At 37.6% G+C, this 22,651-nt stretch overlaps 1 long non-coding RNA gene across 13 annotated transcripts in view; it reads right to left on the reverse strand.

The window, feature by feature from the left end:
• The window catches only part of LOC105487408 (uncharacterized), a 357,156-nt gene that overhangs the window by 204,546 nt on the left and 129,959 nt on the right, over positions 1 to 22,651 (reverse strand). For 12 of the 13 annotated variants that reach the window (XR_011624043.1, XR_011624045.1, XR_011624050.1 and 9 more), the window contains one exon: positions 20,981 to 21,039. This is a non-coding gene — a long non-coding RNA (uncharacterized lncRNA). Of the gene's footprint in view, positions 1 to 3,418; positions 3,993 to 6,019; positions 6,281 to 20,980; positions 21,040 to 22,651 lie in introns of those variants that run through there. The other variant, XR_011624052.1, reaches the window with a different exon arrangement.

The raw sequence follows: 22,651 nt of genomic DNA on the forward strand, positions 1-22,651 counted from the left end.
GCACCTGTAGTCTCAGCTACTTGGGAGTCTGAGACAGGAGAATTGCTTGAACCCGGGAGGCAGAGGTTGCTGTGAGCCAAGATTGTGCCACTGCACTCCAGCATGAGTGACAGAGTGAGACTCTGTCTCAAAAAAAAAAAAAAAGAAAAAAGAAGAATTTAGGCCATCATGTGTACGTTGTATGCTCCTCACCTTTTCATTTCTGGCTCTAAATTTTTTTAAAGGCCCTCAGAAAAATACTAAGGACTCTAGGAAGAAACATCTATTACAGCAGGGGACTTGAGGAGGATCAGATTCTGCTCTGGTCCCAAATTCAGAAATAATAAAATTAGATTATATTTCAGAGTTTAGATGGGAAATGTGATAGAAGACATTTTGTTGAGTTATAGAGAGAATCCCAGCACGCTTTTCTTAGAAAGGACTCGTGTCCTTTATATTAGACACTGTGAAGAATACAAAGTAATATATAACATACAATCTCCTCTGTCAAGTGACTGATAACCTAATTGGGGACAGGGAGACATATTAATGTCATATATTGATATGTACCCAACAAGTTGTCAGAACAACAAAAGTTCTATGAGTTTAGACAAATGAAAGATCAGCGTGCTGGAATCGTCATGGAAAGCTTCACAGAGAAGTATTTTTCAAACAGTGGATAAAGACCCATTGGTGGTCATGAAGTTATTTTAGGAAGTTACGACCAGGCTTTTTAGGATAGAAGTATCAAATATAGTGCATGGACGTATAATTTAATGAAGTTTTTGTTTCAGATGTCTGTGTGCATGCATTTTGTACTCACTGGGACTTGATATAAAATGCATTTCTTATTGTTGGTCATGACCAAAATGTTTAAAGCCACTGTCATATAGGAGATAGAGATCAAACAGTTCCTTGAAAGAAGAGTAGGACTGCCATGAGCAGAGGCGAAAGCAGAGGGGAAAGTGGTGGGAACTACATGGACCAAGTTGGAAATCAGGAACACAGGTACAAACTGAAAGGAATCAACCAGCCTGGGTTTATGTAGGAACGTGAGTGAAAAGATTGTGAGAGGGACTTCTGGAAATGTTCTAATTAAACTATTTCTTCCTTGATACGTAAAAGCTAATTCCCTTTAGATATTTTTGGACAGTGAAACTGTATCACTCATCTTGAATCACTTTTAGTCATTCATTCCTAGCTTCAGTATCCTTTTTAGTGCCCTTTGAGAGCCTCTCTTTCTTCCATACCAACACCCAGTAATTCTGATAAAGCCAACTTCATACACACACACACACACATATACACACTTACACATACACTTAAGCATCACACACACAATCCTCTATGGGCTTAGATCTAGATGCAAGTAAGTCTAACAACCTCCAACTCTGCATACATCCAATAATTATCACAACGAGAACACCTAACATACAACCCAGACAACCTCCCAAATCCTTAAAATGCATTACTCCCATCCCCTTGCAAAACAAATAGTTTGTTAGAGAGCTGGTGGGACAGGAAGGGGCAACACTGCTGCTACTTCCTTGAGTGCTTTGACTCTCCACAAATGCTACAGCCATGTAAATGTCTGCTGATCAGAACCACCTTGTTCCCAAATTGTCTAGTAATTCATATTCTGCTCAGCAGGAGAGAATGCCAGGAATCTCTGGAAGGGAGAAAAGGAAACTGGAAGAATTCCAGAACCCTTTTGTTATTGGCTCAATTGGCTCAACTGGTAGACATAGTGTTTCTGTCTTTAGCTGGAGGTGATTATATAAAGTCTGAGTCAGAAAAGAACAAAAGATTTTTTTTAAAAGTATTTAACGCCCTGCATCAATTTTTGTTAAAACACCAAGGAGTCAACCAACAGAGGGAACTCTAGTGGCTTACTCATAATGCCAAGAGGCAAGTCATGAGTAGAAAATGAAGATCTTGAAAAAGAATGTGAAGATATTTTCATGAGAACAAATCAAATCCAATCAAGATAATTTTACCAACCCTACTATGTGTGAGACCGTGATGTCATTTCAAAATAGAATAGTGTGGCCAGGTGCGGTGGCTCAAGCCTGTAATCCCAGCACTTCAAGAGGCTGAGGTGGGTAGATAACTGAAGTCAGGAGTTTGAGACCAGCCAGACCAACATGGAGAAACCCTGTCTCTACCAAAAATACAAAATTAGCCAGGCATGGTGGCGCATGCCTGTAATCCCAGCTACTCGAGAGGCTGAGACAGGAGAATCGCTTGAATCTGGGAGGTGGAGGTTGCGGTGAGCCAAGATTGTTCCATTGCACTCCAGCCTGGGCAACAAGAGCAAAACTTTGTCTCCAAAAAAAAAAAAAAAAAAAAAAAGATTAGCGTTGGGAAGCAAATACTACCATACAGAGATTGGATTCCTTTTTGAAACAATTACCCAATTGTTTCATGCCATATACATATACAGCCTGTGGTCTGATGTCACTGTCTATTTCATCTCACCATCTCTGGATCCATCACTAAGTGACTTAATAGACTCTTTTCCAGATAAGAGAAGTGGTGCTTAGTACCAGGGTAATGAAATGTTTGTGGTTATCATCTCCATATACATCTTTTTACCAAAGAATGTGTGGGTTTTAAACAAGCACATCAACCTCCATTCCTTGAGAAACCACGGTGAAATTCTTGAATTATTTCTGGTAGACACTTTATCTGTGAAATCCCTTCTAGTCTCTTCGCCATTTTTATAGATGTAATCAATTATTTTAGTCAAACAAAATACACTGCCAACTTTCCAGAATTCCTAGAACGATTTTAACTACTAGTTTGGGGTTTTATTCGACATGAGCATAAAAGTTATTATATTCTAATTGCTTGTGATTGTTACGACATTGAGATTTATTTTGGTTGGTTATTTCAAGAGACTCTTAAAATGAGTTCAGTGACTTCATTCTGGTTTTCCTGATTGATTCTATTATTAGGACTGTGGAAGCCTGGGGCCTTTTGGCCTGACTGAACATCTTGAACAATTCTTTAAACAGTTTGGGTTTGGCAAAACCTATTTTGCCAAGAACATTACCCCTTAATTTTTAAAAACCATGTGCATTTTAAGGAAAATGTAACCCATATGTTCCTAATTCCTCTGTACTAAACACATCAAAATGTTTTGTAAGAACTGTTTGATTTCCAAGAAGCCTTATGAGCCTTCCTTATACGACCTTTTAAGTTATTTTCTTTTAAAACAGGAAGCTATTTCTGCCAAAGATGAAGTTACTTAGACACCAACTGTTTCAAAAAACTCATGAACTAAGTGGACAGATTTTGTTTCCGTGGGACATATTTACCGAATAAAGTGGTAGAAAAACACACTTGCAACTAAGCTATGAGACAAACAAATCATATAAAGAAACATTTAAATATATATTCATATATATATATTTCTGAATCCTCATACACTGAAATACTTGGTCATAGCTTTAGTATTTGACAAGAACACCTGCTTCAAAGGAGTTTTTGAGAGGTACTGTTTTATTTTGTTTTGCTTTGTTTTTTAGTTCTAGAGAAGGTATTCTAAAATCTTATCTGAATATCCCCTTTCATCATGTTACAAGTCAAATTTTACCAGGGAATTTGGAAATTTTAATTTGGTTTACTTTCATTTTAATATTTCTATCTCTAATCTCAACAGTAAGAATCAAAGAATTTTAACAAATCAGAACAGGTATATATTTTTACATGTCTATACATATGTGTGTGTATATATATAAATGTTTGTGTGTATGTGATCCTAGAACTTCTTCTGGGTAGTCAGCTTCCCATATTAATCTCTCAATGAGACTCCAAATCATGGCACTCTTACCCCTCAAGATGGCAAAAATTGGTGATCATTCTTCCCTCCCAGTCTAGATTCATGACTGGTGTGTCCAGAATATACCTGGCAGTTTGCAAGGGCAGGGCTCCCCTGCAAAACCCCCATGGAGAGGCCAAACACAAAATGGACAAGTCATTTCCATCTTCTCTAGGTTGCAGTTCTTCATCTATAAGTGATAGAAATGGACAGAATTGTTCCTAAAGTTATATTATGCACAAGCATTTTATGAACCAATTTTTAATATACTATCTAGCAATTCTGAAAGTGAAGGACCCAGCATTTGCAATTAGTATTCAGTGCATACATCGTTTCTTGATGGAAACATTTAGGCACTTTGCTAAGAATAAAAGAAAGAAGGGGAGGGGAGGGGAGGGAAGGGGAGGGGAGGGGAGGGAAGGGGTGGGACGGGGAGGGGAGGAGAGGGAATTCTTCTCTGAAACTTTAGAAAGTTTTAGATAAATAAACATCCAAACAGCTATAACAATGTCTGATTAAATTTTTCATTGATGAAGAAAGAAACTAGAAGCTAGAAGTTCTCAGAACTTGACATGGAGATTTTAAAATTGGGATGAAAAGGCTCAAGGGATAGCTGCCAAGGAAAGTGTCATTTCAGGAAAACTCCAATAGAGCTGGTCAGAAGAAACAAGGCTGGATATCTTAAGGAGAGGGTAAAAAGTCATTTTCAAAAGTTTAAAGGAAATGTAATGCAAATAAAGGAATTTAAATTTCACTTATTTTGTACCCATTATGTACTTTCTGGCCTCTCTCTTTTTTTCATTTTTAAAACTAAAGCTTTTATCAGTTTTGAAATAGAAATATGTAGTAATTGAATTCCTATTTGTTTTTTAATTCCTGTTGCTTTAGTTTGTATACCTAATTTCTATGTAATGCTTTTCTTCTGATTTCTCTATCCCAATGTACTGCAACTACCATTAAAAATACAAAAAAAAAGGAAGCAAGACAGGAAGAAAGGAGAGAGGGAGGGAGGAAGGAAGGAAGGAAGGAAGGAAGGAAGGAAGGAAGGGAAGGAAGGAAGGGAAGGAAGGAAGGAGGAAGGGAGGAAGGAAATGATAAATGTTACGGGAATAAAATTCAAAACAGTATACACTCGTTATACAGATTCCTGGCTTCTCTGGGCCTGGAGGACAACCTGACTCTTTTGGGATGCACTTATACTAGGGGCCATGCTGAAGCTGGGGGAGGCCAGGGAAACACCAAATAATTTACTCATGTAATAGTGAGACTGCAACGCACTGGGGTTATTTTTCTATCTGAAAAGGCAAGAACAAGGCCAGACATAAGTAACATTCTACAATTCTGAAGAGTAATATTAGGATGTGCTATGAGCTGGGTGCAGTGGCTCACAACTGTAATACCAATGCTTTGGGAGGTTAAGACAGGAGGATCACTTGAAATCAGGAATCCAAAACCAGCCTGGGCAACATAGCAAGACCCTGTCCCTGCAGAAATGTTTTATAAAAAATTAGCCAGGCATGGGGGCATGTGCCTGTAGCTCCATCTACTCAGAAGAATGAGGCAGGAGGATTTATTGAGCCCAGGAGTTTCAGACTTCCGTGAACTATGTCTGTGCCACTGCACAACAGCCTGGGTGACAAAACGAGACCCTGTCTCTAAAATAATAAAAAATGTAAAAAGAAGGTGCGATATAGTCTGAATATGTATGTCCTTCCAAAATTCCTATGTTGAAATCCTAATCCCAAAGTGATGGTATTAGGAGGTGGGGCCTTTGGGAGGTGACTAGGCAATAAGGGATCTGTCTTTAGAATGAAATTAGTGCCTTTACTGAAAAAAAAAAAAAAAAGGACAGCTAGCTTGTTTCTTCTACCATGTGTGGACACAAGTAGAAGGTGTCATCTGTGAGCTAGGCCCTCACCAAACACCAAATATGCTGCCCTTGATCTTGGACTTCCCAGACTCCTGTTGTTTATAAGCTACTCAGTCTATGGTATTTTGTTATAACAGCCCAAACAGACTAGGACAGAAGGATAATTCAGTCCTGTTATGCTCCTTAAGGATTAAAGAATTGCATGAATACATACATATTTTTAAACAGTTAATGGCAGCTTCACTCATAATTCACTATTAAATTCACCTAAACCTCCCTGAATATACATAATCAACAACACAATGTATTTTCCCATTATTTCCCACATGAAACCATGAAACACTTACTGATGACATCATTAGAAGCAGACCTTATCTGTAAGTCTGATCCAATAGAAAAATATTAATGAATTGTTCTTAACAAGGACCTAATGCTTCGAAACTGTATCAGGTCCACCAATATGGTACCGTGTTCCAAAAAATTTACATGGGGTTGAAATTTTCTTTCATTTGTAGCTTTTGGCTAAGGCATGGATGAGGAGAAGAAAGAATTCTTCAGAGTGAAGCAAGAGGAGTATAAATGATCATCTGTTACTTTTTCTTTTTAACCTATATTGTGAAGAAAGAGAGAAAGAATGAATGAAAGAGAGAGGGAAGGAAGGAAGGAAGGAAGGAAGGAAGGAAGGAAGGAAGGAAGGAAGGAAGGAAGGAAGGAAGGAAAAAAGGAGGAAGGGAGGAGTCAAAATTTTAAAATATCCAACAACTTGAGCTTTAAATATATTTAAAAACTGGAATCATTAGTCTATCTTGAGCTACAATATTTAGAAAGTTTTATTTGAAAAATAAAGAAAAGAGTGAAGAATACTACAAAATTCTGACTGCTTCAACTCCATTTTTATTTTTCACAAATCCATGTCTGGACTGGTTACTTTTAAAACTACTTTCACATAATTGACCTTGAAACTTTGCCTCTGGGGGAATTACAGTTCAATGTGTGAAGGACGGTAACAAAGTAAAGGTAGAAAGTGAATGTAGATGATACCAATGCAAATTTTTCTAACTCATCAAATTTTTTAAAATTCAGAAATGTTAACTTATGATCTACAGATGAGCCATTATACTTTTCACCCATTCACAGTGACTCTGAAAGGTAAAATTAACTAGATTTGAAAAGCTTTCCATTACTAATCATATATCCCATTTGAAGCATGTGATCTCTGTGACCCACTCCCTATTCGTACTCCCCTCCCCTTTTGAAATCCCTAATAAAAACTTGCTGGTTTTGCAGCTCAGGTGGGCATCACGGAACCTGCTGACATGTGATGTCACCCCCGGAGACCCAGTTGTAAAATTTCTCTCTTTTGTACTCTTTCTCTTTATTTCTCAGACCAGCCGACACTTAGGGAAAATAGAAAAGAACCTACGTTGAAATATTGGGGGCTAGTTCCCCCGAAAACTTATTTGATGGTAATTCTAACATGTTTGGTCAATCTTTTCTATTAAGCTGTGCTGAAAAATACCCACTTAAGCAACGGTCTCCCACCACCTCATTCCAATCTGCAGTGATGTCTCCAGATTTGTGATAACAGCAATAACACAAAACAGGCTTTCTAATGTTGTGAGTAAACAGCAGAATTCATGGAGAAGCAAACTGTTTACCCATGTGAGGTGAATGAGCTTTTCCAGAAGAGCAGGATTTAGTGCCCTCAAGGAGGCAATTTATTAAATGGAGCCAGAAATGTGTGCTCATTTCACTGGTCTGAATAGAGCAAAGGCATCATCATTAAATAGTTACTTTAGGGCACCAAGATTTCTGTATCAGGTATTATGTAAACTTTATTTGTACATGCACCCAGTCCTCCCAACCAGGAACAGCAACATGACAATACCTACTAGGCCACTCTGCAAGATAGTCATGTATTTATAGTGAGAGAGGAACAAAGGCCTATTCTAGAAGTCAGGACACTTTCGTTTGTGTGACCTACTATGGGCAAAACACATAACAGTTCGTTCATCTGTAAACATGGCGGTTAAACAAGATGATCTCTAAAATTCCCCTCAATTCTAAAATAAAATTATTGATTCATTTTCTTCTCAATGTGTTAATTTATGTCTTGCAAGTTGTATTAAAAACATTTTTATTTCAGTAATGCCTCTTCCCTACTCAACCTAAATATATGCATAATTACCTTAAATTGAAACAAGATTTTTAGTGCAATATTCTCTTTCCCGTCTCTCCAAAGCATATGGAGAAACCAAAGCAATGCAAAAGTTGTTCTATGGCTGTGGCAAAAATCACTGAACAAATAGTTTCTATGCCCAAATAACATGAGTTGAAACCAGTTATCTCATTTCTCACCTCCTCTATTTTCAGTCCCCAAAATAGATGATTACTTGCTTATTTTGCAAAGTAGGTGTTACAAAGTTTCCTGGATATTGGGGAGGAAAAAAGACAAAACAGAGATACAAAGCAAAATCTGTTTTTAAAATGTGTAAATCTATTGTGGGAACTTGATGGACTCAGCCATCAGGTGTTTTGGAGAAAAAAAAAAATTAAGAGGAAGGCCTGGAACTATATTCAAGTCAGACTGACTTCAGATAAAATCCACCATGACAAATTTTAAACTATTATTGGAACAATAAAGGAGCTATGTTTACGTGATTAGTTTCCATAAGTCCCTAGTGTTGTATTTCAGCATTCAGGATTCAGCCGCTTAGAATTCTGTATCCTCTAATCCTACGTAAAAGTCATCTATGAACGTCTATGTCACATATGCACTCCAAAAACATTAATTCACTGATTTCATTTTGTTTAGATAAAATTTTCAAAAAGACAAGGAAGTATTATGCTTCACTCTTTGGACATGTACACAAGCACCCCAAACACAGCTAGGCTAGTACTTCTTTGAATATAAAAGATCTGCATTACTCCTCTTTGTTTCCAAGCACCTAATGCTATATGCAACAGATTATTTACAAAAACGCATTGCATGAGTAAGCATAAAGTATTTGGTGTGCAGTTTTTTTAAGGCAGAGCAAGAAATGAACACTAATAAAATAAAATATTTTTAATTTACTCGGTAGTCACTGGTGCCAGGCACTTTGCATATTTTACTTTCAATTCTTAAAATTACCCGCTGAGGCATTATCACCCCCATTTCCCAGAAGAGGACATTTCCAAGAGGTGAAGCAAATTGCCCACCATTATATCGCTAAGAATCGGTAGCTTGCTCTCAAGCTCTGTCTTGCTGGCAGCAACGCCTGTGCTCTCTGTTGCAGCCCAATTTCTCTTCTTAGTCACTGCTCAACCATAAGCTGTCCAACTTACTTGTAACTTTATGAATACTGTTATAGAAAAGCATGGAGAAAAGTGTGTTTTTGCTTCAGGGCTAGCTAATATCTTCCAACCAAATCTCCAACTAATAATCAGTTTGTCTCATGCCTGGGTTGTTTTGTTCTGTTTTACTAAAATGTCTTTAAAATCTTTTCTGTCAGAGGAAAAGCTTGTCTGAGAAGACAGACATATATAAGTACCAGAAAATCAAATACAAGGGCCACTAAATGTTCCACAGGTGACCTCTACACTACCCAGAGGAATAATGGAGGGATGAGGGAGATTGGGGGAAAGGAAGGACAACTGTCACAGTCTTCCTAATTTAAGTAAGTCCTCAAAACTCAGCTCTTGAACCAGAGGCCTGATCACTGGAGGTCAGTAGACATATATGTTTCCATCTTAATTAATTATTTGCCTGTAAGACAAGGCCTTGTGGCAGCCTGGGCTTCTTCCTCAGACTGGTGAGCTGGTGAAGGAGGTCACAGGAGTAACCAAGACCTCTGAGACTATGACTGGATGACGCTGGGCCCCACCTTGCCCCACATTCCAAATGCTTGTGTTGCCAAAGCTGAAGAATCAGGTTAGAGCTCCAGGGCTGGCTCCATACCCAGCAAGCAGCATGTGAATGGTAGCAGCTGTGGCCTTTGACCAGAGTTCAATCTTTTTATTGCATGTTCTTATAACTCTTGCCATCAGGAATGGGGCTTGCTCATTGGAAATGGGGCCTAACTCTTCTTGGCTGTACATCCACCCAAAGGTTAGCGACTTTATCACAATATGCACTCCAAAGCAAGCCATATACTGGAATTTGTCATTTGCTCCAATTCTTCATTCATGACACCAGAAACTAACATTTAACTTCTTAAAAATAGTACTTAGAAAATATAAACATCCTTATTACTTGATCTTGTTTCTTCAGCTTCCAAGAGGAATATGAAATAGGAAATATGACTAATTTTTAACAATTCATTAAGCTTAAGTTTTATATTTATAACTGCCCTGCATACAGATGTATAACAAATGTCATACCCAAATTTGTCATAAATATATAATTAAGACGTTTTCCAAGGATTGTGCAAACTGGTCTACATAAATTACCTCACAGCAAACCTAGGAGATAGTAATGGGGGAAAAAGAAGACTTGGAGAGGTAAGCATGTCCAAAGTTGTGTAGCCATTTAAACAAATTTTACAAATATCCGTAACTAAGTAGATCACTCTCATATCCACTGAGATAAATTAATTGTGTCTTCTGAAGTGGCAAGAACTTATCTGAATCATTATTTTTGTTCTGATAATATACTCATCTACATGATAGCCATTTGTTGTATGTGTCCAATTATATAGTCAAAGGTTTAAGGCTGTAGATTCTAATGAAAACTATGAAGTATTTCTCCCCCCAAAAAATGGCCATCCATGCATCTGCCACGGTTATTTCCACACTTTCAGGGTGCTGGAAGGCCTTCTGTAGCTTGTCTGTAGGCTTGAAAACCCATGTATTTTAGAGGATCGTGAGCCCCAGACTTAGAACACCTCCCACACTATCCTACACTACTTCCTCTCTTTCGCAGGCTTTTGCCTTGCACACTTTTGGTGCTGGAGAAAAAGGCTAACGCTGAAAAAGGAAGACATTTGCTCTAAGTGTCTTTAAACTTTGAAACCTTTACAGTCTATGAGGCTATAAATATAGTTTACCAGGAAGCTTGTTTTTTCCTTTTTTTTTTTTATCATATTCTTTAAAATATAAAACCCAGAAAAGACATAACTGTAACGTGCACTCTCTGAGCCGTGACTTTGGTGAGCACTTTGGGAACAGACATGTCTTTATTGGATTGCTTTTGTCTTACAACACAAAAGGCACTGATAGCTGCAGGAAATCCAGATATGTCTGCGTAGGTTGTTTCATGCTGTAGATATTTAAGGAGGTGTGAAAGTGGACATTAGCACTCTTTTTGGAAGGAAAAGACTCTTCTTGCTTGAACACTACTAACATTTAAACATAACTTAGCAGACCAAAATTCAAGGCTATTTAAAATATGTTCCCTTGGTAAGATCTAAAGTTCAGTTGTACATTTTTAATCTCGGTATGAAATTCACATATTATCTCACTTTATGCTCCCTCCTAAAATGTTTTAAATTCTAAACATTCTATTTCTTTCTGGGATATGTAGCCAAAATATCTTAAATCTAATCCTCTGTCCCATCCTTTGTGCCATATTTTGGTACTTTATAATATTTTGCCTGGGTTTTTTAGAATAGCTTCCTGTCCCATAACTCCCTGACCAAGTCAGAGGGTATTGGCAGACATTAGCTATTTCCCAAATTATTGAATCTGATCATGTCAATCACTTGCTTTAAAATTCCTTTTGGTTCCTATTCCTTCCAGATTTAGACCCAAATTTCTTATTTTAGCTCTCAAGGCCCTTCCAATCTATTTCTGGCCTAATATCCCATTGGTAATTCTATCTAAACTCCTCTCCACTTCCATTAAACCACCAATATGCCTCTAAATTCATTCCAGTTATACTAAAGTCCTCATCATTTTTAAGCACATCAAGATTTGCTATAAAAGATATGGAATCGGCCAGGTGCAATGGCTCAGGCCTGTAATCCCAGAACTTTGGGAGGCTGAGGGGGGCGTATCATGAGGTCAGTATATAGAGACCATCCTGGTCAACATGGTGAAACCCCGTCGCTACTAAAAATACAAAAATTAGCCAGGTGTGGTGGTGTGTGCCTGTAGCCCCAGCTACTCAGGAGGCTGAGGAAGGGGAATTGCTTGAACACAGGAGACAGAGGTTGCAGTGAGCCAAGATCACGCCACTGCACTCCAGCCTGATGACAGAGCAAGATTTCATCTCAAAAAAAAAAAAAAAAGAAAGATATGGAATCAATCTAGATGCCCATCAATGATAGGCTAGATCAAGCAAATGTGGGACATGTACACCATGGAAAACTACACAGCCGTGAGAAAGAATGAGATCAAGTTCTTTGCAGCAACATGAACGGAGATGGAGGTCATTATTCTAAGCAAACTAACACAGGAACAGTAAGTCAAATACCACATGTTCTAACTTATAAGTGGTAGCTAAACACTGAATACACATGGACACAAAGAAGGGAACAACAGACACTGGGCCTACTTGAGGGTAGAGGGAGGAAGGACAAGGAGGACCAAAAAGCTACCTCTTGGGTACTATGCTTATTACCTGGGTGACAAAATAATCTGTACACCAAACCCCCACAACACACAATTTACCTATATAACAAACCTGCACACGTACCCTTGAACCTAAAATAAAACCTAAACATTTTTTAAATTTAAAAAATATGTAAATAAAGACTTGCCATAATAAGAAGCATGCTCTCTCTCAGGATGTTCTTTCTCACCTTCATCAACTGAAGCCGCCTACTCATCTTCCAAGACTCACTTCCAGCGTCATATCTTCTGAGGAGACTTTCAGGAACTCCTCATGTAGTTAGCCTATCTTTGTGCTCAATCCCATTTTCTTTGTAACTCTATAAAAGCTAGCATCAGCCAGGCACAGTGGTTCACACCTGCAATCTCAGCACTTTGGGAGGCCGAGGTGAGCGGATCACCTGAAGTCAGGAGTTTAAGACCAGCCTGGCCAACATGGTGAAACTCCGTCTCTATCAAAACTACAAAAATTACCTGGGCGTGGTGGCGCACGCCTGTAATCCCAGCTACTCAGGAGGCTGAGGCACGAGAATCGCTTGAACCCAGGAGGTGGAGGTTGCAGTGAGCCAAGATCACGCCACTGCACTCCACCCTGGGTGAAAGAGTGAGATTTTATCTCAAAAAAAAAAAAAAAGAAAGAAAGAAAGCTGGTATCATTGAAAGTTTTATGCATGATAATCTGTCTCGCCAGGAAGACTATAAGGTCCTCAAAGACAGACGAATATTATATTATCTTTATAGAGCCTGCACCAGGTCAATGACTGACATAGCTCATTAGCTCAGAAATTACTTGAATAATCAATAACATAGTACAGTGAATGTGAGAATAAATTTTTACTGTGTTACTATCAATCTCTAAAGTGAATGTAAATAAATTACATTAGAGAAATTTAGACATTTCTAAATTAATATTGTTAAAATATCTAAATATATGAGAAAGGAAAAAGGGAAAGTTGAATTTATTTGAACCTTGTAGTCTCTAGACAAAGATGAAATATCACATTCTAAATTCCTAGAATTGTTCTTATTCAAGAAAGAAAACGACATTTTAGACAAAGCAGCTTGGAATTTAAGAATCATAGGAGCATTTTGGAGTCAATATATTCAAAAGGTAAGAAAGGAAGTGTGATAACAATTCATAAAAAAATGAAAAACAATAGGACTTCTCTCAAATCTTACAGGAATTTGTCCTTGCTGTTACTGGATACAATCCTGGAAATGGGTATTTATTATGGCCTTTCTTTTTCTTCCAAAAGAAAGCAATTTAGTGTGAAAAGTAATGTTGAGTCTGTTTGTGCCTGTCCACCTTTAGTTTTCTCCAAGATTTAGCCCCTACATCAAGGCTCTGCGACTGGCTTACATATTTCCCCAAGACATCACTCAGTAACCTGTGGCTTATTCAAACTGATAAGTCTCTGGATTCTAAATTTTATGGTGCAAGAGTCTTACAATATTTCTCTTAAAGTAAAAATTAAAGAAGTGTTTTTAAAATATACTGGAGTGTGAAAAAAGTCATCTATCACATTTTAGAAAATGTGATTTTTTTCTGTCACACTTTAGAAAAAGACTTGAAATACTATGAAAGTTAGGTAGAGTAAAATCTTACAAAAAAAGCTTTGGTTCCTGCTGTTTCAATTTAATCAAGGCTTGACCTCCTCTCCTTTCTACCACAATTCTACAAGATGCCTTAAGTCTGATTTCTCCATCCTCTTGCATATCCCCAGAACCTCAACCCCCCAGAAAGGCAAATCTGTCTTGCCCTCCTCAATCTCCACCTGCCTGTCACTCCCACTTTCTTTCTCCCCTCCTTCCCCACAGAACCCCACAGCTAGCCCATGTGGTGACTTCATGTAAGTCAAGCATAAGACAAAAGACAAGACACTTTATTGTCATGTGCTGGAAAATTTTTGCAATAACTATATAAATATTTGATGACTGAGATAAATAGTTTCTCCAAAATCATTCAATCTGTAAAACTACAAGCAAAGCCTCACTCACACACACACATACACACACACATGCACATGCACACACACACCCCTACCAGGACCACTGGCTTTACAATATCAATGAAATCTGGTGGAATTCCAAAAAAGGAAAATTTTTTTCTAGACTTTCCGTAAAAATACAGCGTTCAACTTACTCCATAAAATCCAGGAACATGACTTAGACATCATGTGTTTCCTACTATGTCTGGCAGCTGCTGAATGAGAGAAAAGTATACTGTCAGCTCTGCAAAGAGTCTCCTTCCCTTCAGTTAAGAAGTCGGGCAAAGAAGGAAGGAATTAGGCCACTAGGCAGCACCCCTGGTACCTCTTCAGAGATCTCTGGGAGAAAGAGATCTGTCCTGCCTACTTTCAGTAAAAAGCATTCACAGTGCAAGCCTTTTTAGAAACCTTCAGGCAAGCAGTATTGCTGAAGGTAAGTTATGTGATCTAGAGAATTTACTGTGAGTCCTAGAATAGATCTGGACAAAGACTGGTCACCATGCTCCTCTAAAATTAGACTAAGAATTAGAAGACATTAGGTAAATGTATGAGAAAATAGCCAGGCTCATGAGAGAGGAGCGATTTCTAAGGTGAAGAATAATGGGAAATACTGTGAAGAAGAAGTTACTTATTATTATATTACTAGCTAGCTAGCTGGATAGCTAGCCACGTAAACTAAAGGGCAAATTTAGAAATTCATTTATACTAATGAGAAAATGATTATATATGGTTAATATAAAAAGGTCATACAAACAGATACAAAAAGACTAAAAAACCAAAAAAAAAAAAAGATATAAAAGGTAACTCATTCATTTATTTATTCATTCAAAACAACTAGGACATCTCCCATGTGGCAAGCACCATCCTGGGTGTTATAAAGACAGCCATGAATAAAGAGAAGTCTATGACATAGATATTCATTCTTAGTTGAGAAGACAGAAAATTAAACAAACAAAAAAAAAGTATAACATAATGGCCGAAATGTCAGATAATGACAAATGCTATGAAGTACTTTAAATAAATGATTAGGGAAAACCTTTGGTTTTTGAAGAGTTTTATACATTGAAGGACAATGTAGTCTATTTGTAGAATATTACTCTGGCTCATGTGTGGTAAATGCATTCTAAGAGGGCAGGAGTGAAAACAAGAGGACCTGTCAGATCACGACACACTACAAGAAGTAAAATCTGATGGCTGTGGAGCAATGAGAAATATCTGGATTCTAGATGTTTTTGAAGGGATCATTGATAGGATTTATTTATTCTATGTACTATATGATACTAAAAAAAAAAGATTCAAAAAATACTTTCAAGTTTGTTCTCTGAATAACTGGTAAATCACAGTTCCAAATATTAAGATTGATCATGTTAAGGGGTGGCAATTTTGGGGGGAAAAAATTAACATTTGGTTTCAAATATATTAAGTTAATGATGCCTGATTGACATCCAAGTGGAGCTGTTGTATAGGCAATTACATACACAAATGCAGGGGCTAGGTGGAGTTCAATAAAAGAAGATTTGGGATTTGTCAGCAAAGAGATGATATTGAAAGCCAGAGGACACCTAAGATGTCAGCATAGGTGGAGAGGAGGGTCAGAAAGGAGCTAGGCATTCTATCTGCTGGCTGGATGTTGGTCCCTTAAAAACTGTCTATTGAATACAACAGCTTGCTAATTTAGGTTGCTAAATGAATGCACGGAATAGAACCCCAGCCCCTCTACTGAGTTTTACATGAGCAAGAAACAAACATTTTAACATGTTAAGCCACTTAAATTTTGAGGTTTATTTGATGCTTTAATTGGTGTTATCTTAACTAAAATAGAAATTAGTATCAAGAATGTACACTAATAAAAACAAAAACCCTAAAATTGGTGGCACTGGCAGAACATAACTAGGAAACTAATATCAGAGGCTGGAAAAACGAAACCCCAAGTTAAGCAGAGGCAAGATGTTCAGTAACAATGATGCCCATGATATCTTTGGAGGCAGGCCACTAACCTCCCCAGCCTGTGGCTGTAGCAAAAGATATTGTAAAATAGAATTATGTGAGCATGCATTAGATGTTACTAGCTTTATTTGGCAAGATATTAGAAGAAGAAATGACCACAGGAAAGAATTATCCAAAGTACACATAAAAATGGAAGGGAATAAGAAAACATCCAGAAATTTTAAGCCTCAAAAGTTGGGAATGTTTACCTCAAACATTAATACATAATTTTTGAAATTGAATAATGAACAGTCTTAAGATATAATTATGTGACGAAATTCAGATTGAACCAGGCCTTCATCCCAAGTCTCATGGCCTTGGGGTAGATGTCATTGAGTTGAGAAAGAAATAAATGGTGATGAGAAGAAAAACAAAGAATACTACTTTAAGAATTATGTCTAAGAAAGAATTGTGGGTATGGTACCTGGCATACTGAACTGATTGTAAGCAAAGAGACGAAAGTCTATTAGTTGCTTTCTATTTTAATTTTTTCATGTTTATGGATACATCATAGCTACACATTTATGGGGTACATGTGATATTTTGATACAAGCATACAATGTATAATGATCAATGCATAATGGTAATTGGGGGTATTCATCACCAATTACTACAAACATTTGTCATTTCTTTGTGCTGAAAACATCCCACATTTATTCTTCTAGTTATTCTGAAATGTGTCATAAATTATCTTTAACTATAGTAGCCCTATTGTGCTACCAAACAGTAGATCTTATTGCTTCTATCTAACTGTATTTTGTAACTTTATCCCCTTACCCCCACTACCCTTCCCAGCCTCTGGTAGCCACCATTCTATTCACTACCTCCACGAGATCAATTTGTTTTAGCTCCTACATATAAGTGAGAACATGCAACATTTGTCTTCATGTGCCTGGAAGAGATGAAAGTCTTATTAATTTTAAAGAAAATTATATTGCAAAAACAACCATGAGCTAGGACGTAAACGCCTTTGGCTGAGCCTTGAAGCAACTCTTAGGCCACCCAGCTCATACAGGCAGGAGGCAGGCAGCAAAACCTCTAGGGCCCTCAACTGCCATTGCGGCCACGGCAGATAATAGACAAGCAAAGCTTCCCAGATGGCAGAAGCAGGAGTCCCCCAAAACAATGGATGGGAAAATTCCTCCCTGAGAACAGAATCAAGTTCTGACCATGGCACTTCTCTCACTGCCAAGACTACATAACAGCTGTCCACAGGATTTCATCATTACCATGGACTAGTGACTACTGCATACATTGCAATTTTCTGTTTTCTGCCTGAGATATTTATTCCAGTTATCCTGTCCTGGTGCCACCATGCATGTGGCTGGTGTAGAGAAGTTAGAAATTTTGCAATTAATCTAGTAATCTAATAAATAATTGGTAACTTTGCATATTAACAGGTTATAGTAAAATATGAAATATTTTGCAAAAATATTATATATATATACACACATATATACACACATGCAAATATTATGGATAACTCCTAAATATATTTTATCTTTAGCTTACTTCCAACAGACACTCAACAGTTTTACTTTTTAATGCTTTAAGTTATGTCTAATATCAGAAATTTCTGAGACAAGATTCTATAGTATTTTCACATCATCTTTACTATAAGCTTTTGTAATCAAAGTCTCCATTAAACTGCTCTAGGCAACCTTGCTTGTCTACACCTATTTCATCTTTATCTACCAAAAGTACTTACCCAAGGAACTTTGTGCTGCCACTACCTCTGAATTATATACTTTTTTCAAGTCCCATAATATAGTATAAGAAAAAGGAGGCCTGCTAGGGAAATAGCCCACTATGTTAGTTTTACTCCCTCAACAGCATACTCGAAGACAAATATTTGAATTCACAAAGTTTGTTTGGAAACTGATCCCAAGAAACACTGGTTAGAAAGTGGGGGAGTGAGGTAAAGATGGCAAGGAAGTCAGGAAAAGCTACTTTGTCAAGCAAGTTGCCCCTCAGGTGACTATAACTTTGTGCCCCTAGGAAACTGTAAGATGGACGCTCAACGTGGTGCTCCTCCGTGTTGGTTCATCCACTGGGACCCACAGACCTAATCTTCTGTGTCTGTAATTGAGGGCTGCTCCTTGATGGCAGTCTTTCCTCCAGTACTCCCAGACTACTGCAGGCCCCACTGGCCAGAGACACAGTCACCAGCAATTGGAAGTCAAACCAGATTGTACGAAAATGGTAAGGACGCAGGTGATGTGGGCAGCATGTGCTCTATCCATTATGCAATTTGTCAGAGAAAGCACTCATAGGTAGAAGCTGCTGAACTTAAAATATCTGAAACTTCTGTCCCATCAGCATTCCTCAGGGTATTCAGGAAACATTATCAGTTAATATTTAGGATTTATTCCCAACACTTTTTGCCTTTCAGTATTTAGATGAAAGTTTTCTCACTATTAAGATATTAACAAACTAATGGCATGCTATATATCCAGAATAAAATCCAATATTCGACTTCCAAAACAGCTTATAACAAAACAACTTTCTTCTAAGCATAGATGAGGTTGCCATCTCCCTGTAGTGCAATCAATTCTAAATTTGCATCTACAGTATGTGACATTATCCCACTTCTGCATAAATTACATTCATTTCCAAAGGTGCTAGATATTCATAATGTTTCTTTATAGTCCATTTAAAAATAGTAATACTACTGGAGGAAAAAGAAATATAGCCAAGTTGTAGACTAAGTAATACATAATTTAATTATTCTAAAAATTGCCATAGATCAATTTAAGAGCAGATAATGTTCCTGCGAATAATGGTGAACTGATTGCATTTCTTTAGATCAATATTGTCTGTTTTAGATTGCAAACTCCTAGAGGGCAAGGATAATTTTGTTTAAATTTCCTTGACTAAAGGCTTAGTACCATACCATGCACTTAAAAAAAGTTTTTTTTTTAAATATAAGTATTAATATTTTAATCCTAACGAAGTTCAAAAATTCTTCTATGGTTTCATTCTGGTCAACTATATGGATTTGGCTCTTGTAAAGTTCTGGTACAAGTCGGGCATGGTGGTTCACGCCTGTAATCCTAGCACTTCGGGAGGTCAAGGCAGGCAGATCACCTGATGTCAGTAGTTTGAGACCTGCCTGGCCAACATGGTGAAACCCTGTCTCTACTAAAAATACAAGAATTAGCGGGCATGGTGGCAGGCACCTGTAATCCCAGCTACTTGGGAGGCTGAGGCATGAGAATTGCTTGAACCCAGGAGGCAGAGATTGCAGTGAGCTGAGATCGTGCCACTGCACTCCAGCCTGAGTGACAGATTAAGGCTCTGTCTAAAAAAATAAAAATAAAAAAGCTTTTGTATAATCTACATATAGACTCTGTTGAATATCATGCAAGTTGTTCAGAAGTTGTTTGTAAACTAAATTCTGCCTGAATTATTCTGCCAATCCATATCCCAGCTTTAATTTAACTTAGGGACCAGCATGCTTTGAACAGAAAAGTTACCCATGGTGGTTATTCACACTGCTCAGTTTTATCACCTCCCCTTCTCGTTCAGGCACCTGGTAGAATTCAACTTTCTGGCTCCCTGAAGCTTACATAGGACCCTAAACTAGTTCTGGGTAGGTACAAATGACATAAATTATTTAAGACCAAAATATATAATTACTGACTTGAGACTATCCCAAATTCTATTCAAACCAATTGGTTATATTCTGAAGAAATGTCTGCTCCATTTCTGAAGTTCTACCGTGAGGACACGTGGAAACACTCGCTACTGATCCATGCTGGAATTTAGCATGAATGAGAAGTAGGCCTTTGGGACTGTAAGCCACGAATTTTGGGGAGTTGTTTGTTCCTCCAGATCACACTCTTCACCCTAGTTGGCTGCAGAAGGCCAGACTAAAGAGTCAGTCAATTAGATTTCTCGCCCTCTGGCTCCAGATTGGATTCTATTATTAGAGAGATCTGGCAGAAGATCAGAGGGAAGCAGGTGAATGAGGAAAGCGTATTCATATTCCCTTAGCTCACAAGTTCCCATTTCCCTACATGACAACCACGGCTCTTCTTAAGGTGGCCCCTGCATAGGAGCCTCTCTTTCCAGCTAACTCACCCCTTCAAGCCTAGGGTTGGAAATAGACCCTGTGTTACTAGTCTCGGATACACTCTATCTCATGGTTCCCCTATTTCCTATCTACAGCTTTGCAAGTAGCCCCTTTATTGGATATTCTTTGAATTACTCTGTGGGAATGAGCCATCTGTTTCCTGCCATAACACCAATTGATAGGTTTTTACAGCCTGTACTGTCTGCTTTACTCATTCTACCAATAAAACATGACATTGTTCACGTAGCGTTCTTCCCGAACGACTATGGTTTCCTCTACATTCAACCTTGCCAAAATCAAGGAAGAGGCTGGAGATCTAAATTCCACTATCCTCTCAACAGTGTTTATACAATAGAACTCTTTCCCCCAGACAACAATGCCTTTCGGTCTGAGAAAGCAGTGGCATTCCTAAATCACAATTTGTTGCTCCTCTGTAAAATTCCAGCCTATTTTAACACTGCAGTACTGATTCTTTCACACTTTAGGGAACTTTGAGAAAGCAAGGTCTTTGATATTATTCCTTCCTCCTCACATTACCTCCACACATCTTCCCCCAGGTTGAGTTTATTTTTGTTTAGTGTGCCAAAAGAAAAAAATCTTCATAAAAATAATGTTCATAGGCAGTTGATTAGTGATTCCAGATACTGGATATTGATAGGCCTGACATACCTTCAGTATCTTAATAAAGCAATTCATTTAGCTAGTTAAGAAATGAGCAGATTACTTACCTACTTGGAACGCTAGGAAGACTTGTTTCATCTTGCACTTAAGAGTTCAATGACATCACCTAAAAAAAAAAATCATAAAAGGATCTCAAATACATACATTAAAATTTCAAAAAGAGAGAGAAACTAGTAAATTACAGATTATCATCTATGAAATATGTTCAAAAGCACAGTTTAACAAGCCTATATTTAAAATTACTACAAATAAAAGTGATTTTGCCATTAGAGGTAATTTATGTTTTATGTACTTTTGACTTATCAAATTATCTCCTAAAAGTCCAATCCAAGTTTCTTGGAGATAGATAAACATTCTACCTCCCTAAAAATTACTGTTTTGTTTTCCTTTCCTGGATAGTGCTTCTTTATCCTTGATTTCTAACATTTATGTAGCATTTCACAATTTCATATCCTTTTCATATACGTTGGTAGTTCTTAGCCTTTTGCAATTTGTGGAGACTTTTAAGGATCTGATGACAATAATGAACAATCTCACCAGAATTTTGTGCATGCAATGTTGGAGGGTTCATTGATGTCCTAAAATCCATCCACGGTTACTAACTCCAGTAATCCATAGGTTAATCATCACAACATCTCTATGAGGTAGGTATTGCTATCACCATTTTTTAATTAAGAAAATTAATCTGCGTGGGGTTCAATTACTTGTCCAAAGCATGCAGGATAATCTAGTGTTAAACCAAAGCCTTTCGACATGACAACCATGTTTTTCCTTGTGTCTCATGACAGCCTCCTACTTTTGTTGATATGAATTGACACCTATATTACACTATTTTATTTGATGAAAGTACAGTCAAACTTTACTAGACAAGAGTCCCAAACATACAACATTTTCTAAATAAATCAGGCTAAAAATCTCATCTGATCTTCAAATCATAGATCTATTTTGCTTTTAGATTCAGTTAAATCTCTAATCTATAAAAGTCATTCACTCAGAAGCATTTTGAGTTTATCCCACGGTGCTATGCAAAATGAAAAGCAAATATCTATTCCTAAAACACAAATGTGGCTCACATTTTAAACAGCTCTCACTTTCTCTGTTGTCCTGTCAGTATCCACGTACATCCACCTTGGACTCTGGATCCATGGCCATAGTCCCTGCCTGCCTGCTCTTCCTTCATTTACTTCAACTAAATTCTCGGATTTTCTGACCAAGGATACCCAAAGCCTCTAATTTACTATCAGGTTGAGTCATATGAAACTGTAATCGGCTAGAAAGAGTAGAATATTGTCAGTTTAATATCATTCAGTTTTATTTAGCTTTAGTGCCTGGACCTGTTGATGCTCAAGTCTTATGGGGAAAGGAAGAACATGATTCCAAGAAGACCTGGTTCTAATCCACTGTGCCATTTAGCAGGTCAACTACTTCAAGAGAAACACTTAAACTCTCTAAGTAACAATTCCTCATCTGAAAATGAGGACAATATGGTTCACAATTGTGTCATAGGATTCTGGGGAAGTATTCCAAGTGATAATATCACCTGCGAAAGTGCTTCAAAAATTTTTAAAGCACTATACACATTTAGGTTGCTGTTATTATAGTCAGCAAAGATGCCTTCATCAGCAAAACCAGCATTAAATTTTTTAAAAGAGCAGTAGAATCATATGTCCACTAAATTACTCACTGCAAATGTCCAGACATCACTAGTACCCCTCACA

This window comes from Macaca nemestrina, chromosome 5 (genome assembly GCF_043159975.1).
Source record: "Macaca nemestrina isolate mMacNem1 chromosome 5, mMacNem.hap1, whole genome shotgun sequence".
In the NCBI taxonomy this organism is placed as follows: Eukaryota; Metazoa; Chordata; class Mammalia; order Primates; family Cercopithecidae; genus Macaca; species Macaca nemestrina.